The sequence below is a fragment of the Carcharhinus amblyrhynchos genome, chromosome 33 (genome assembly GCF_965287045.1).
Source record: "Carcharhinus amblyrhynchos chromosome 33, sCarAmb.v2.hapA, whole genome shotgun sequence".
In the NCBI taxonomy this organism is placed as follows: domain Eukaryota; kingdom Metazoa; phylum Chordata; class Chondrichthyes; order Carcharhiniformes; family Carcharhinidae; genus Carcharhinus; species Carcharhinus amblyrhynchos.
In genome coordinates, this window is record NC_137356.1 from 17848735 (window position 1) to 17867142 (window position 18408).

Consider the following 18408-nt stretch of genomic DNA (forward strand, 5'->3'; position numbering starts at 1 on the left):
CCCTACCTTTGGGAAAGGATATTGACTATCTAGCTGATCTGTGCCTCTCATTATTTTATAGGCATCTATAAGATCACCTCTCAGCCTCCTACGCTCCAGAGAAAAATGTCCCAGTCTATCCAACCTCTCCTTATAACTCAATCCCTCAAGTCCTGGTAGCATCCTAGTCAATCTTTTCCGCACTCTTTCTAGTTTAATAATATGCTTTCTATAATAGGGTGACCAGAACTGCACACAGTATTCTAAGTGTAGCCTTACTAATGTCTTGTACAACTTCAACAAGACATCCCAACTCCTGTATTCAATGTTCTGACTGATGAAACCAAGCATGCTGAATGCCTTCTTCATCACTCTGTCCACCTGTGACTCCACTTTCAAGGAGCTATGAATCTGTACCCCTAGATCTCTTTGTTCTGAAACTCTCCCCAACACCCTACCATTAACTGAATAAGTCCTACCCTGGTTTAATCTACCAAAATGCATCACCTCACATTTATCTAAATTAAACTGCATCTGCCATTTGTCAGCCCACTGGCCCCAATTGATGAAGATCCCATTGCAATTGGAGATAAACTTTCCTCACTGTCCACTATGTCACCAATCTTGGTGTCATTTGCAAACTTACTAACCATGCCTCCTATATTCTCATCCAAATCATTAATATAAATGACAAATAACAGTGGACCCAGCACTGATCCCTGAGGCACACCACTGGTCACAGGCCTCCAGTTTGAAAAACATTTCTCTACAACCAGCCTCTGAAGAAGCCAATTTTGTATCCATTTAGACACCTCACCCTGGATCTTGCGAGATTTAATCTTATGCAACAATCTACCATGCGGTACCTTGTCAAAGACATTGCTAAAGTCCATGTAGACAACATCAACTGCAATGCCCTCATCTACCTTCTTGGTTACCCCTTGAAAAAACTCAATCAAATTTGTGAGACATGATTTTCCACTCACAAAGCCTTAGTGACTGTCCCTAATCAGTCCTTGTGACTCTAAATGCCTGTAGATCCTGTCTCTCAAAATACCTTCCAACAATTTACCCACCACAGATGCTGCTGGAGATAGCTTGCTGAATCACAGGGTGGACAACCCCAAATTGGTAACATTTCACATTTCTCTGTGCCGTTGGCACCTTTGACTTTCTTTCCCTTCTCTGTCACCACCAGCACCCCCCCATCCCTCACTCTCACTTTCTCGCTCTCTCATTCTCTTTCACAATCTTTCTCTCTCTCACTTTCTCTCCCCCCCTTTTATTTCCAGGACATTTTGAACACCGTAGAACCCTACAGTGCAGAAAGAGGCCCTTCGGCCCATCGAGTCCGCACCAAACACAATCCCACCCAGGCCCTACCCCCATATCCCTACATATTATTCCCACTAACCTACACACCCCTGGACAATAAGGGGCAATTTCTTAACATGGCCAATCAACCTAACCCGCACATCTTTGGACTGTGGGAGAAAACCCACGCAGACACGAGGACAATGTGCAAACTCCACACAAACAGTGACCCGAGCCGGGAATCGAACCCAGGACCCTGGAGCTGTGAAACAACAGTGCTAACCCACTGTGGTACCGTGCCACCCATTTGTTATGTAAGGAGGCCATTCATCCCTGTGAGTCTGCACCGATTATCCAATCGATCATTTATAATTAAGGGTTGATGTTCAGTTAAAGTGTTGCAACAGTTTTAAGTTTGAATTTGATGTCAAATAAACAGAAGTTTCTTTTGGTGAATCTGAGTCAACTCCTGTCCTTTAGTTTTGTCACACTTTCCAGTGTCTGGTCAGCGTTGATAGCCAACTAACAAGGCGATATCCACAACACAGAATCCTCCACATGGTCCTCAACTCTGCCCCGCAATCTTTGGTCAGGATGGGCTACCCCCAGCTAATCACAGGAGACTAAGGGACAGATTACAATAGTTTATTCACGATTTAAGCATGGAGGGAACTACCCCAGAGGAACCACTGAAGCAGCACCCCTATTGCAGCTCTCACAGGGTGAGCATTCCAATACAGTTCTCTCTACCAGGTCACAGGACAGACACAGGTACAGACTGCTTATGCTGTTAGTCAGTACACAGAACATTGTTTAACGTCCAGTCTCGTATGGTTAGACCTTTGACTCAAAAGCTTGTCTGTTCTCTCCTCACTAGAAACTGTCTGCTTGTTTATTGACGTTTTTTTTTACACGCACAGGCGATTCGGTCCGCCTTGTTGTCCACATCTTTGTACACTAAGGGACAATTTAGCATGGCCAATCCACCTAACCTGCACATCTTTGGACACTAAAGGACAATTTAGCATGGCCAATCCACCTAACCTGCACATCTTTGGACACTAAGGGGCAATTTAGCAATGCCAATCCACCTAAACTGCACATCTTGTTGTCCAACAAGGGGCATACACGCGGTGGGTCGTGCAAGGGCTGCTCTTGGATGTTGCTTCGAGAGTTGCTTAGTGCTTCACGTCGTTAGTGTACGCTTAAACTGGACCAACTGACGGGCAACACGACAGCTCAGCGACTATCACTGTTTGCTGTGCAGATACGTGGACCTGGGTCGGATCTCCGGCTTGGGTCGGTGTCTGTGGGAGTTTGCACATTCTCCCCGTGCTTGGGTGGGTTTTCTCCGGGTGCTCCGGTTTCCTCCCACACCCCAAAAACGTGCTGATTGGTGTTAACAAATTAGACGTCCCTTAATCTGGAGCACATATAATTCTCTAAATTTGCACGCCTTTATTGTGGAGTCCAAGAGGCGTAGACAAAAGTTGTAGGTAGGAGAAGGATTGGAATGAGGCACTCAGTGAGTGTTAAAATGGGCGGCGTGGGCTTGTAGGGCCAAAGGGCCTGTTTCACGTGCTGTGTTGGTCTTTGTTTGTAAAAGACAACCAGGCTGGCCAGTTCTATAGATCGCAAGTACATGAGGGTGTTTAAGGTTCACCAGGCTAGAAGCTTTTAACTGGCATGTGATTTTACTCTGATGCAGGGTATGGACAGAGTGAGCATGGAACAGCCAATCCCCTTGATTGAGGGGTCAACCAGGAAGCAGCAGAGTGGTCAGCACTGTTGTCTCACAGCGCCAGGGAGCCGGTTTCTACTCTGGCTTTGGGTGACCGTTCTTCCCGTGTCTCCGTGGGTTTCATCCAGATGCTCCAGTTTCCTCCCACACGCCAAAGATGTGTAGTTAGGTGGATTGGCCATGCTAAATTACCCCTTAGTGTCCAAAGATGCGTAGGTTAGATGGATTGGCCATGCTAAATTGCCCCTTAGTGTCCAAAGATGTGTAGGTTAGGTGGATTGGCCATGCTAAATTGCCCCTTAGTGTCCCAAAGATGTGCAGGTTAGGTGGATTGGCCATGCTAAATTACCCCTTAATATCCAAAGATGTGCGGGTTAGGTGGATTGGCTATGCTAAATTGCCCCTTAATATCCAAAGATGTGCGGGTTAGGTGGATTGGCCATGCTAAATTGCCTCTTAGTGCCCAAAGATGTGCAGGTTAGGTGGATTGGCTATGCTAAATTACCCCTTAATATCCAAAGATGTGCGGGTTAGGTGGATTGGCCATGCTAAATTGCCCCTTAGTGCCCAAAGATGTGCAGGTTAGGTGGATTGGCCATGCTAAATTGCTCCTTAATGTCCAAGGATGTTCAGGTTAGGTGGATTGGCCATGCTAAATTGCCCCTTAGTGTCCAAAGATGTGCAGGTTAGGTGGATTGGCCATGCTAAATTGCCCCTTAGTGTCCCAAAGATGTGCAGGTTAGGGGGATTGGCCATGCTAAATTGCCCCTTAGTGTCCAATGATGTGCAGGTTAGGTGGATTGGCCATGCTAAATTGCCCCTTAGTGTCCAAAGATGTGCAGGTTAGGGGGATTGGCCATGCTAAATTGCCCCTTAGTGTCCCAAAGATGTGCAGGTTAGGTGGATTGGCCATGCTAAATTGCCCCTTAGTGTCCAAGGATGTTCAGGTTAGGTGGATTGGCCATGCTAAATTGCCCCTTAGTGTCCAAAGATGTGCAGGTTAGGTGGATTGGCCATGCGAAATTGCCCCTTAGTGTCCAAAGATGTGCAGGTTAGGTGGATTGGCCATGCTAAATTGCCCCTTAGTGTCCAAAGATGTGCAGGTTAGGTGGATTGGCCATGCTAAATTGCCCCTTAGTGTCCTAAGATGTGCAGGTTAGGTGGATTGGCCATGTTAAATTACCCCTTAGTGTCAGGGGGAATTAGCAGGATAAATACATGGGGTTATGGAGCTAGGGCTTGGGCTACTGTTGTCGGTGTAGGCTCAATGGGCCGAATGGCCTCCTTCTGCACTGTAGAGATCCTATGATTCAGCTGTGCAATGAGAAGAAGTGGAATGGTATTAGTTCAAGCCTTTCTTTGTGCCTCCCCCCCAAGTGCATGTGTGCAGGGTCTGTTGAGATCAGGGTTTGGCTATCCACGGTGTGGCCAGCTCTGCGAGTGGTCAAAGGGTGATGCATCCCCCCTCCATGGACCGAGGAACTATTTCAATGGGTCCCCGCTGGCTTGGATAAGACATTCCATCTGTCCAGCGAGTGTCACACAGGTGGATCCTTCACACTGGTGTGGAACCCCTCGCTCCCCTGATTACACTGAAATCAAAAGGAGTTTCGAGATTTCCTTAACAAGGCCCTCCCTGTGATTTTCTTGGTTTTGATGCCATGATAAGCTTCCTGACCCTTTACAATCACATGTTGTTGATCATTTTGAGGTTTATATCCAGCCTTAAGAATGCATTTTTGTTTTAACTGTTTTGCCTGTGCAGGTGAACTGATCAGTACGAGTTTTTTTAAACTCTTTAGTGTCCCTCACAAGCTCACTAATTGATTAAATCTCTTCATTTCTGAAGTTTGAACCTTCTCCCCGCGTCTGTGCTGGATTCCCCCCACGGCCCAAAGCCGGTTTCAAAGTTTATTTATTCGTGTCGCGAGACTTACATTAACACTGCAATGAAGTGACCGTGAAAATCCCCCTAGTCGCCACACGGCGGCGCCTGTTCAGGTTAACTGAGGGAGAATTTAGCATGGCCGGTGTACCTAATCAGCCTGTCATTCAGATTGTGGGAGGAAACTGGAGCACCCGGAGGAAACCCACGCAGGCACGGGGAGAATGTGCAAACTCCACACAGACAGTGACCCGAGGCCGGAATTGAATTCGGGTTCTTTGCACTGTGAGGTGCCAGTGCAGGTTAGGTGGATTGGCCATGCTAAATTGCCCCTTAGTGTCCCAAAAATGTGCAGGTTAGGTGGATTGGTCATGCTAAATTGCCCCTTAGTGTCCCAAAAATGTGCAGGTTAGGTGGATTGGCCATGCTAAATTGTCCCTTAGTGTCCAAAGATGTGCAGGTTAGGTGGATTGGCCATGATAAATTGCCCCTTCGTGTCCCAAAAATGTGCAGGTTAGATGGATTGGCCATGCTAAATTGCCCCTTAGTGTCCAAAGATGTGTAGGTTAGGTGGATTGGCCATGCTAAATTGCCCCTTAGTGTCCAAAGATGTGCAGGTTAGGGGGATTGGCCATGCTAAATTGCCCCTTAGTGTCCAAAGATGTGCAGGTTAGGGGGATTGGCCATGCTAAATTGCCCCTTAGTGTCCAAAGATGTGCAGGTTAGGGGGATTGGCCATGCTAAATTGTCCCTTAGTGTCCAAAGATGTGCAAGTTAAGTGGATTGGCCGTGCTAAATTGCCCCTTAGCGTCAGGGCATTTAGCAGGATAAAAGGCAGGGGGGGGTGCTGGTGGGGGAGCAGCGGTTACATGGCTAGGGCCTGGGTGGGATTGTTATCAAAGCAGACTCAAATAATTCAATGGCCCCCTTCTACCCTGTGGGGATTCTATGACCTCTGCCCCACCCCACCTTTAAAAATGGGGGTTCAGTTGGTTACTCTCCTCTCTGGCTAAGCACTCAGCCAATGAAACACAGTTTTGTAGACTGAAGCAATTTTCTCCCTCAGGGTCTTGCAATCTATTCCTTTGGGTTCAGAGAGATTTGTCTTTCTTTAACTTAACTAACTGATCTAAACTGCTCCTTTTATCTGTTCTAACATCATTCATCTTGCTCTCCCCCACTGCAGGATTCATCTCCTCTCTGATGTCCTAGGCTTTGGCAAAGACCAACGCAAAGTACTTGTTAAATATCTGGTGTTCTTTGATGACACTGTGTAAATTAAGGCTGTGTGCCAAGCTCTCAGAGGTCCCTCCTTGCTTTTAACAATTCTCTTTCTACTGATATACTTGTAAAATACTTTACACTTTCTTTTGATGTATTTTTGATTATTTTTCTTTGTGCTCCCCCTTGGATTTTCTTATCCCACTCAAGTCTTATTCTCCCATCCCAGCCTTTCCTTGAGCTGTTCTTGTGCTTATCAGCACCTCGCTTGCTATTTAATTGGGGTCTATTTTCTGTCTTTACTGAAAAGTATATTCCGGAAACTCGCACTGCATTTGCTCCTTTTCGTAGGCTCATAGAACCCCGATAGTGCAGATGAAGGCCATTCAGCCCATCAAGTTTGCACTGACAGAGCATCCTATCCATATCATCCCTCCCACCCTATCCCCATAACCCCACACACTTACATAATACATAGGGACAATTTAGCATGGCCAATCCACCTAACCTGCACATCTTTGGACACTAAGGGGCAATTTAGCATGGCCAATCCACCTAACCTGCACATCTTTGGACACTAAGGGACAATTTAGCATGGCCAATCCACCCTAACCTGCACATCTTTGGACACTAAGGGGCAATTTAGCACAGCCAATCCACCTAACCTGCACATCTTTGGACACTAAGGGGCAACTTAGCATGGCCAATCCACCTAACCTGCACACCTTTGGACACTAAGGGGCAATTTAGCATGGCCAATCCACCTAACCTACACATCTTTAGACACTAAGGGACAATTTAGCATGGCCAATCCATCTAACCTGCACATATTTGGACAAAAAGGGGCAAATTAGCATGGCCAATCCACCTAACCTGCACATCTTTGGACACTAAGGGGCAATTTAGCATGGCCAATCCACCTAACCTGCACATCTTTGGACAAAAAGGGGCAAATTAGCATGGCCAATCCATCAAACCTGCACATCTTTGAGAGAGGGAGAGAAAAAGAGAGCGAGAGAAAGAGAGAGAGAGAGAGAGAGAAAAAGAAATGCATTGGGGGATGTGGAGAGATGAATGAAGGGGGATAGTTTTTAGTCTCGAATAGCAATGGGGCAGTAATAACAGGATCGAATTACACAGAAAGAGAGTATAGAAAAGGTGACACTGTGCACAGTGGTTAGGATTGCTGCCTCACAGCGCCAGGGACTCGGGGCAATTTAGCATGACCAATCCACGTAACCTACACATCTTTGGACACTCAGGGACAATTTAGCATGGCCAATCCACCTAACATGCACACCTTTGAACACTAAGGGACAATTTACTATGGCCAATTCAGTTAACCTGCACATCTTTGGACACTAAGAGGCAATTTAGCATGGCCAATCCACCTAACCTGCACATCTTTGGACACTAAGAGGCAATTTAGCATGGCCAATCCACCTAACCTGCACATCTTTGGACACTAAGAGGCAATTTAGCATGGCCAATCCACCTAACCTGCACATCTTTGGACACTAAGAGGCAATTTAGCATGGCCAATCCACCTAACCTGCACATCTTTGGACACATGCATCTCCATCAAGAATGGCCAAATCAGCACTCTACTGTACCGCAAGCCCGCGGATAACCTCACAATGCTCCACTTCTCCAACTTAAACACGTTAAAGAAGCCATCCCCTAAGGACAAGCTCTCCGTATTCACAGGATCTGCTCAGATGAGAAGGATCACAACAGACACCTCCAGACACTGAAAGATTCTCTCATAAGAACAGGATATGGCGCTCGACTCATCGATCGAAAATTCAGATGCGCCACAGTGAAAAACCGTACCAACCTCCTCAGAAGATAAACACGGGACACAGTGGACAGAATACCCTTCGTCATCCAGGACTTCCCTGGAGCGAAGAAGCCATAACATCTTCTCCGGAGCCTTCAACATATCATTGATGAAGACGAACATCTCGCCAGGGCTATCCCCACACCCCCACTTGCCTTCAAACAACCGCACAACCTCAACAGACCATTGTCTGCAGCAAACTACCCAGCCTTCAGGAGAACAGTGACCACACAACCCTGCCACAGCAACCTCTGCAAGACATGTCGGATCATCGACATGGATACCATCATCTCACGTGAGAATACCATCCACCAGGCACATGGTAAATACTCTTGCAACTCAGCCAATGTTGTCTACCTGATACGCTGCAGGAAAGGATGTCACGAGGCATGGTACATTGGGGAGACCATGCAGACGCTACGACAACGGATGAATGAACAATGCTCGACAATTCAGCCTCTGATCTTCAGGTAAGCGTTCTCCAAGGCGGCCTTCATACACACCGTAAAGCAGAATTGCTGAGCAGAAATTGATAGCCAAGTCCCGCACACATGAGGATGGCTTCAACCGGGACCTTGGGTTCATGTCGCACTATCTGTAACCCCCACGACTTGCCTGAGCTTGTAAAATCTCACTAACCGTCCTGGAGGCAATACACATCTCTTTAACCTGTGCTTAAGGCTCTCTCCACTCCACCTTTAAGACTTGATTAGCTGTAAAGACTCGCATTCCAACAGCAACAGGGAAGAAGCTGTTCTTGAGTTGGTTGGTACCGGACCTCAGCCTTCTGTATCTTTTTCCCGACAGGAGAAGGTGGAAGAGAGAATGTCCCCGAGGTGTGAGGGGTCCTGAATTATGTTGGCTGCTTTGCCGAGGCAGCAGGAAATTTAGATAGAGTCAATGGATGGGAGGTTGGTTTGAGTGATGGATTGGGCACATGTTCACGATACTTTGTAGTTTCTTGTGTTCTTGGGCAGAACAGGAGCCCATACCAAGCTCTGATACATCTGGAAAGAATGCTTTCCGTGGTGCATCTGTAAAAATTAGTGAGAGTCGTTGCGGACATGCCAAATTTCTCTAGCCTCCTGAGAAAGGACCTTCTTAACTATAGTGTCAGTGTGGAAGGACCAGGATAGATTGGGGGTGAAATCTAAAGTTCTTTTGGAGCCTTAGCTGTGACTATTCATAGCTGTAATTTTACTGCAATTGTACAGGGCATTGGCGAGGCCACACCTGGAGTATTGTGTGCAGTTTTGGTGTCTTTATTTGAGGAAAGATGTCCTTGGTAAAGAGGGAGCACAGCGAGGGTTTACCAGGCTGATTCCTGGGATGGCAGGTCTGTCATATGGCGAGAGACTAAGTCAGTTAGGATTATATTCACTGGAGTTGAGAAGAGTGAGAGGGAATCTCATAGAAACTTATAAAATTCTAACAGGGTTAGACAGAGTAGACCCAGAAAGAATATTCCTGATGGTGGGGGAAGTCCAGAACTAGGGGTCATAGTTTGAGGATAAGGAGTAAACCTTTCGGACTGGGGTGAGGAGAAATTTCTTCACCCAGAGGGTGGTGAATTCACTCCCACAGAAAGTAGTTGAGGCCAAAATGTTGTTTAGAGTGGCACGGTGGCACAGTTGTTAGCACTAGTGCCTCACAAGGACCCGGGTTCGATTCCGGCCTCGGTCACTATCTGTGTTGGCATATTCTCCCCGTGTTTGCTTGGGTTTCCTCTGGGTGTTCTGGTTTCCTTCCACAGTTCAAAGATGTGCGGGTTAGGTTGATTAGCCATGGTAAACTGACCCTAGCAACGGGGGATGAACAGGGTAAATATGTACAGTTACAGGAATAGAGCCTGGATTGTGGGTCGCTGCAGACTCAATGGGCCAAATGGCCTCCTTCTAGGGATTCTATGATTCAATGAGTCTATGATTTGAAAAGGAATTAGGAATAGCTCTTGAGGATCAAGGGATATAAAGGGGCAGGGGAGATCAGGGTATTGAATTTGATAATCAGTCATGATCAAGATGAATGGCAGTACAGACTCGAAGGGCCAAATGGCCTGCTCCTGCTTCTAGTTTCTATGTTTCCATGGCATGCATGTAAAAGTATGTATTGCCATGGCAACACCGGAGTCTCCAAATAAATTGTGAAGCATTACCATCATGACCACCATTAAATCAAGAACATTTGGAGTAACCAATCTCAGTTCTGGTCCCCACCCCTCAGGGGGTGACCTTGGAGAGACAGCGGAATGATGCCAGGCCTGAAAGGGTTAAATCCCATTCTCTACCTCTCTGCAGCTCTGAAGAAGTGTCGCGTGGACTTGAGTTCTCTCTCGGCCAGACCTGCTGAGTACTCCCACCATGTGAAGCTGGGCTAGCACTTAATATAAAAAAGGATAGCAAGAGTTTTTATAAATATATAAAAAGGAAGAGGCTGGCTAGGGTGAACGTTGGTCCTTTAGAGGATGAGAAAGGGGACCTAGTGGTAGGGGATGGGGAAATGGCGAAGGTCTTGAATAACTTTTTTGTTTCTGTCTTCATGGAGGAGGACGTGAATAATTTGCCGGGTGTTAGCGATGGAAAGGTGGTAGGACTGGAGGGTCTTAATGACATTACTGTTACTAGAGAGGTGGTGCTCGACAGACTGGAGGGGCTGATTGTGGACAAGTCCCCAGGACCAGATGGAATGCATCCGAGGGTTCTGAAAGAAATGGCGGAGGTGATAGTGGATGCCTTGGTGGTTATTTTCCAGACGTCGCTGGATTCCGGGGAAGTGCCGGATGATTGGAAAACGGCTAATGTTACGCCGTTGTTTAAGAAGGGTGCCAGACAAAAGGCGGGGAATTATAGGCCTGTTAGTTTAACATCTGTGGTAGGTAAAATGTTAGAATCCGTCATTAAGGAGGAAATTGCGAGGCATCTTGAAGGGAATTGCTTGATAGAGCAGACGCAGCACGGTTTCATTAAAGGGAAGTCGTGTCTGACAAATTTACTGGAGTTCTATGAGGATGTGTCTAGGGCAGTGGATAGAGGAGAGCCGGTGGATGTGGACTTTCTGGATTTTCAGAAGGCGTTTGACAAGGTACCTCACAAGAGGTTATTGCAGAAGGTCAGGGGGCATGGAGCTGGGGGTAGGGTGTTAGCGTGGATAGAGGATTGGTTGTCAAATAGGAGGCAGAGAGTGGGGGTCAATGGGTGCTATTCGGATTGGCGGTTGGTGACTAGTGGGGTGCCCCAGGGGTCGGTGCTGGGGCCTCAGCTATTTACCATTTATATAGATGATCTGGAGGAGGGAACCGAGTGCAGGGTGTCGAAATTTGCTGATGACACCAAGATTGGGGGAACGGCAAATTGTGCGGAGGGTGTGGAGAGTCTACAGAAGGATCTAGATAGGCTGGGCGAATGGGTCAGGAAATGGCAAATGGAATTTAATGTTGGCAAGTGTGAGGTGGTCCACTTTGGTAGGAAAAATGGTAGGAAGGACTATTACTTACGAGGCGAAAAACTGCAGCATGCGACGGTGCAGAGGGACCTCGGGGTCCTTGTGCATGAGTCGCAAAAACCCAGCTTGCAGGTGCAGCAGGTGGTCAGGAAGGCGAATGGGATGCTGGCCTTCATAGCGAGGGGGATTGAATATAAAAGTAGGGAGGTCTTGCTGCGGCTGTATAGGGCATTGGTGAGGCCGCAGCTGGAGTACTGTGTGCAGTTTTGGGCGCCGCACCTGCGCAAGGATATTTTGGCCCTGGAGGGAGTGCAGAGGAGGTTTACTAGGCTGATACTGGAGTTGAGGGGATTGAGCTATGAGGAGAGGCTGAATAAACTAGGCTTGTACTCGTTAGAGTTTAGAAGAATGAGGGGAGATCTCATTGAGACGTATAAGATGATGAATGGGATGGATAGGATAGAGGTGGAGAGACTCTTCCCGCTCAAAAAAGACAGTAGGACTAGGGGGCACAGCCTCAAGATAAAGGGGAGGCGGTTTAGAACGGAGTTGAGGAGGAACTTCTTCACTCAAAGGGTGGTGAATCTCTGGAATTCTCTGCCCGTTGAAGTGGTGGAGGCTGCCTCGCTAAATATTTTTAAGAAGCGGGTTGATGGGTTCTTGATAAGAGAGGGGATTAAGGGTTATGGGGAGAGGGCGGGAAAGTGGAACTGAGCCACGACAGATCAGCCATGATCTTATTGAATGGCGGGGCAGGCTCGAAGGGCTAGATGGCCTACTCCTGCTCCTATTTCTTATGTTCTTATGTGGACGTTGTTTTACTTCAGTTTCAGTGGTTTCTTGTTTGTATTTTAAGTGTTAAGTTCCAGAGACAGACATGCACAGGCATGGCTCGCACTGCTTTGACAGACTGGGGGGGGTGATCTATATCGAGGTACTTAACATGAGTGAAGGGTTTGATGGAATGGGCAGAGAGAAGATAGTTCCTCTGGGGATGGGGGGGTGGTGGGGTGTGGGGGCTCAAATGTAGAAGCCAGAATGAGAGCTGCTTGTTCAGGGTTGATGTCACAAAGTACAAAGAACAACACAGCACAGGAAACAGGCCCTTCGGCCCAACGAGCCCACGCCGCCATTTTAACATTAAGAGTGCCCTCCTCTACCTACGACCTTTGTCTCCACCTATTGGGGAAGGTTGAGGGGAGACTAATTTCGGGACAATTTGTTGACACCAATCAGCCTAAGAGCGCGTTTTTTTGGGGTGTGGGAGGAAACCAGAGCACCCGGAGAAAACCCACGCAAGCACGGGGAGAATGCGCAAACCCCCACAGACACCGGCCCAAATCCATGTGTCTGCACAGCAATCAGTGATAGTCACTGAGCTGTTGTGTTGCCCGTCAGTTGGTCCAGTTTAAGCGTACACTAACGATGTGAAGCACTAGGCAACTCTCGAAACGACATCCAAGAGCAGCCCTCATACGACCCACCACGTGTATGCCCCTCGTTGGTCAACAAGGCGGCCCGAATTGCCTGTGAAGTAAAAGAAAAGTAGTTCCATTTTCTCTTGTGCCTATTTTATTCCAATTCTGCCCCTTACATTAATGGGTTTTTCCTCTCTGTAGGAGTTGCACTGAGCTCTCCGGTGACAGAGAATCTGCTGATAGGAAGACAGAGTGAAAGCTTTTCTACAATCTATCTTTCCTCTTTGTTTCTTGCTGTCTTGTTTCTCTCTCAGTCGCATCTTTCTTTTTTTTCATTAAGTCTGAGTCTTCAGTTAGTCGCACCATCTCCTTATTTCTCTATCTCTCTCTCCTGGAGAATTCCTGCTCTGTGGTCATCAAGCATTGCCTCGGGGAAACAGTCAATGGCCATCTTGCATTGCCAAGGAGAAACAGGCAATGGATAAGTTGTGTTGCCATGGAGACAGACGATGACCATACTGTACCCAGTTGGGACAAGGGTTTTGTTGTGTTTTTCACCTCGTCTCGGGGTTCATTCAGCAGGATTAGGGTCACTCATTGTGAATTTATATAGACCCACAGTTTATTCAGCAGGGTAAGGATCACTCACTGTGTATCTGTATAGACCCACAGTTTATTCAGCAGGGTAAGGATCACTCACTGTGTATCTGTATAGACCCACTGTTTATTCAGCAGGGTAAGGATCACTCACTGTGTATCTGTATAGACCCACTGTTTATTCAGCAGGGTGAGGGTCACTCACTGTGTATCTGTATAGATCCACTGTTTATTCAGCAGGGTAAGGATCAGTCGCTGTGTATCTGTATAGATCCACTGTTTATTCAGCAGGGTAAGGATCAGTCACTGTGTATCTGTATAGACCCACTGATTATTCAGCAGGGTAAAGGTCACTCACTGTGTATCTGTACAGACCCACTGATTATTCAGCAGGGTAAGGATCACTCACTGTGTATCTGTATAGATCCACTGTTTATTCAGCAGGGTAAGGGTCACTCACTGTGTATCTGTACAGACCCACTGATTATTCAGCAGGGTAAGGGTCACTCACTGTGTATCTGTATAGATCCACTGTTTATTCAGCAGATAAGGATCACTCACTGTGTATCTGTATAGACCCACTGATTATTCAGCAGGGTAAGGGTCACTCACTGTGTATCTGTAGAGATCCACTGTTTATTCAGCAGGGTAAGGGTCACTCACTGTGTATCTGTATAGACCCACTGATTATTCAGCAGGGTAAGGGTCACTCACTGTGTATCTGTACAGACCCACTGATTATTCAGCAGGGTAAGGATCACTCACTGTGTATCTGTATAGATCCACTGTTTATTCAGCAGGATAAGGGTCACTCACTGTGTATCTGTATAGATCCACTGTTTATTCAGCAGGATAAGGATCACTCACTGTGTATCTGTATAGGCCCACTGATTATTCAGCAGGGTAAGGGTCACTCACTGTGTATCTGTAGAGATCCACTGTTTATTCAGCAGTGTAAGAGTCACTCACTGTGTATCTGTATAGACCCACTGTTTATTCAGCAGGATAAGAGTCACTCACTGTGTATCTGTATAGATCCACTGATTATTCAGCAGGGTAAGGGTCACTCACTGTGTATCTGTATAGATCCACTGTTTATTCAGCAGTGTAAGAGTCACTCACTGTGTATCTGTATAGATCCACTGTTTATTCAGCAGGGTAAGGATCAGTCGCTGTGTATCTGTATAGATCCACTGTTTATTCAGCAGGGTAAGGATCAGTCACTGTGTATCTGTATAGACCCACTGATTATTCAGCAGGGTAAGGGTCACTCACTGTGTATCTGTACAGACCCACTGATTATTCAGCAGGGTTAGGGTCACTCACTGTGTATCTGTATAGATCCACTGTTTATTCAGGGTGAGGGTCACTCACTGTGTATCTGTATAGATCCACTGTTTATTCAGCAGGGTAAGGATCACTCACTGTGTATCTGTATAGATCCACTGTTTATTCAGCAGGGTTAGGGTCACTCACTGTGTATCTGTATAGATCCACTGTTTATTCAGGATGAGGATCACTCACTGTGTATCTGTATAGATCCACTGTTTATTCAGGGTGAGGATCACTCACTGTGTATCTGTATAGATCCACTGTTTATTCAGGATGAGGATCACTCACTGTGTATCTGTATAGATCCACTGTTTATTCAGGGTTAGGGTCACTCACTGTGTATCTGTATAGATCCACTGTTTATTCAGGGTGAGGATCACTCACTGTGTATCTGTATAGATCCACTGTTTATTCAGGGTTAGGGTCACTCACTGTGTATCTGTATAGATCCACTGTTTATTCAGGGTGAGGATCACTCACTGTGTATCTGTATAGATCCACTGTTTATTCAGCAGGGTAAGGATCACTCACTGTGTATCTGTATAGATCCACTGTTTATTCAGGGTGAGGATCACTCACTGTGTATCTGTATAGATCCACTGTTTATTCAGCAGGGTAAGGATCACTCACTGTGTATCTGTATAGACCCACTGATTATTCAGCAGGGTAAGGATCACTCACTGTGTATCTGTATAGATCCACTGTTTATTCAGCAGGGTAAGGATCACTCACTGTGTATCTGTATAGATCCACTGTTTATTCAGCAGGGTAAGGATCACTCACTGTGTATCTGTATAGATCCACTGTTTATTCAGGATGAGGATCACTCACTGTGTATCTGTATAGATCCACTGTTTATTCAGGGTTAGGGTCACTCACTGTGTATCTGTATAGATCCACTGTTTATTCAGGGTGAGGATCACTCACTGTGTATCTGTATAGATCCACTGTTTATTCAGCAGGGTAAGGATCACTCACTGTGTATCTGTATAGACCCACTGATTATTCAGCAGGGTAAGGATCACTCACTGTGTATCTGTATAGATCCACTGTTTATTCAGCAGGGTAAGGATCACTCACTGTGTATCTGTATAGATCCACTGTTTATTCAGCAGGGTAAGGATCACTCACTGTGTATCTGTATAGATCCACTGTTTATTCAGGATGAGGATCACTCACTGTGTATCTGTATAGATCCACTGTTTATTCAGGGTTAGGGTCACTCACTGTGTATCTGTATAGATCCACTGTTTATTCAGGGTGAGGATCACTCACTGTGTATCTGTATAGATCCACTGTTTATTCAGCAGGGTAAGGATCACTCACTGTGTATCTGTATAGATCCACTGTTTATTCAGCAGGGTAAGGATCACTCACTGTGTATCTGTATAGATCCACTGTTTATTCAGGGTGAGGATCACTCACTGTGTATCTGTATAGACCCACTGTTTATTCAGGGTGAGGATCACTCACTGTGTATCTGTATAGATCCACTGTTTATTCAGGAGGGTCACTCACTGTGTATCTGTATAGACCCACTGTTTATTCAGGGTGAGGATCACTCACTGTGTATCTGTATAGACCCACTGTTTATTTAGGGTGAGGGTCACTCACTGTGTATCTGTAGAGATCCACTGTTTATTCAGGAGGGTCACTCACTGTGTATCGGTGTAGATCCACTGTTTATTCAGCAGGGTAAGGATCACTCACTGTTTATCATTATAGATCCACTGTTTATTCAGCAGGGTAAGGATCACATGCTGTGTATCTGTATAGACCCACTGTTTATTCAGCAGGGTAAGGGTCACTCACTGTGTATCTGTACAGACCCACTGTTTATTCAGCAGGGTAAGGGTTACTCCGTATACATTTGTGCAGAGTTCCTGCTTTGCCTCAGGGTGTGGAACATTTGGCTGATCTATGGTTTCGGAATTCTGACATTTCCCGTGGTGAGTGTCCGGTGCTTAGCGAGTAATGATGTGTTAAACTGGCCCATTCAGGTGAACAATTACGAGATTAACATTTGCAAAGGTCAGCATCAGGCCATGAATCTACTATTCAAGTGTACAATGTGCCACTGTGTCTGAGTTCATCAAGAATGATGAGGAGATTCCTCACTGTTTGGAGGTAGCGAGAGATTCCGGAATCACCTTCCAGAAATTGGGATTTGAGGTTTTGGGTCCAGGGTGCCTGACAAGAAACCTTGGTTAGAGTCACCAACTCTTGTTTAGTGATTGCAAAGGCGATGGCCTTGTGGTATTATCATTTGACTCTTAACCAGAAACTCACCGAATGTTCTGGGGACCCGGGTTCCAATCCTGCCACGGCATACGATGGAGTTTGAATTCAATAAAAATATTATTATACACGGGCACCGTCAACACCTTCCGCGCCCACTGGGCACCGCGGGGGCTGAGGTGCGTTATAGATCCCGACAATCACTTCTTGATTTGATGTGTCTTAAGTTTCCTCTGCATGAAGGAAAAAAAGTATTATTATAGGAATTAAGAATCTACTGATCACCATGAAACCAGTGTCGATTGTCAGCAAAACCCATCAAGCTCGCTGGTGTCCTTAAGGGAAGGAAATCTGCCCTCCTTACCCAGTCTGGCCGAGTTGTGACTCCAGAGACACTGCAATGTCGTTGACTCTCAACTGCAACCAGGGATGGGCAATAAATGCTGGCCCAGCCAGTGACGCCCGTGTCCTATGGATGAATAAAAATAAAATAAGGGAAATTTTGACCTTGGTAGATAAGGTGGGGGGGCATGCTACAAGTGTGGGTGAGCCGGTGAGTGTGAGGGAGCAAGCTTGCCTGTTTAAAGTAATCAAGCGTTATAATTTCTCTTGCTCTGTCGCAACATCACCACCTCACAGCTGGCCAACTCTCAGACCTGTGGTTAAAAACAGGAAATGTTGGATAAACTCAGCAGATCTGGCAGCACCTGTGGAGACAGAAACATAAGTTAACATTTTGAGTCTGAGGTATCTCTTCCATTTCAGAATCCTACCATCCGCAGAAATTTGCTTTTAACCACAGGCTTGTCGCACTATTTTAATCAGTGGACAAAGAGGGTGAGCCTTTGCACAGATTGTCTGGGAAACATAGGACTCGGGGTATGCATTACAGACACAGGTTACTGTCAAAATAAGGAGCAATTGCTTCAAATGATTTGACTTTGATTAGATTTGATTTATTGTTGTCACATGTATTAACACACAGTGAAAAGTATTGTTTCTTGCGCGCTTTGCAGACAAAGCATACCATTCATAGAGAAGGAAAGGAGAGAGCGCAGAATGTGGTGTTACAGCCATGGCTAGTGTTGAGAGAAAGATCAACTTAACGCGAGGCAGGTCCATTCAAAAGTCTGGTGGCAGCAGGGAAGAAGCTGTTCTTGAGCCAGTTGGTACGTGACCTCAGACCTTTGTATCTTTTCCCAGTGGAAGGAGCCAGAAGAGAGAATGTCCGGGGTGCACGGGGAGTTTGATTATGCTGGTTGCTTTGCCAAGGCAGCGGGAAGTGTAGACAGAGTCAATGGATGGGAGGCTGGTTTGTGTGATGCAGTGAGCTACACACCCTTCATAGTTTCTCGCAGTTTTGGGCAGACCAGAAGCCATATCGAACTGTGATACAACCAGG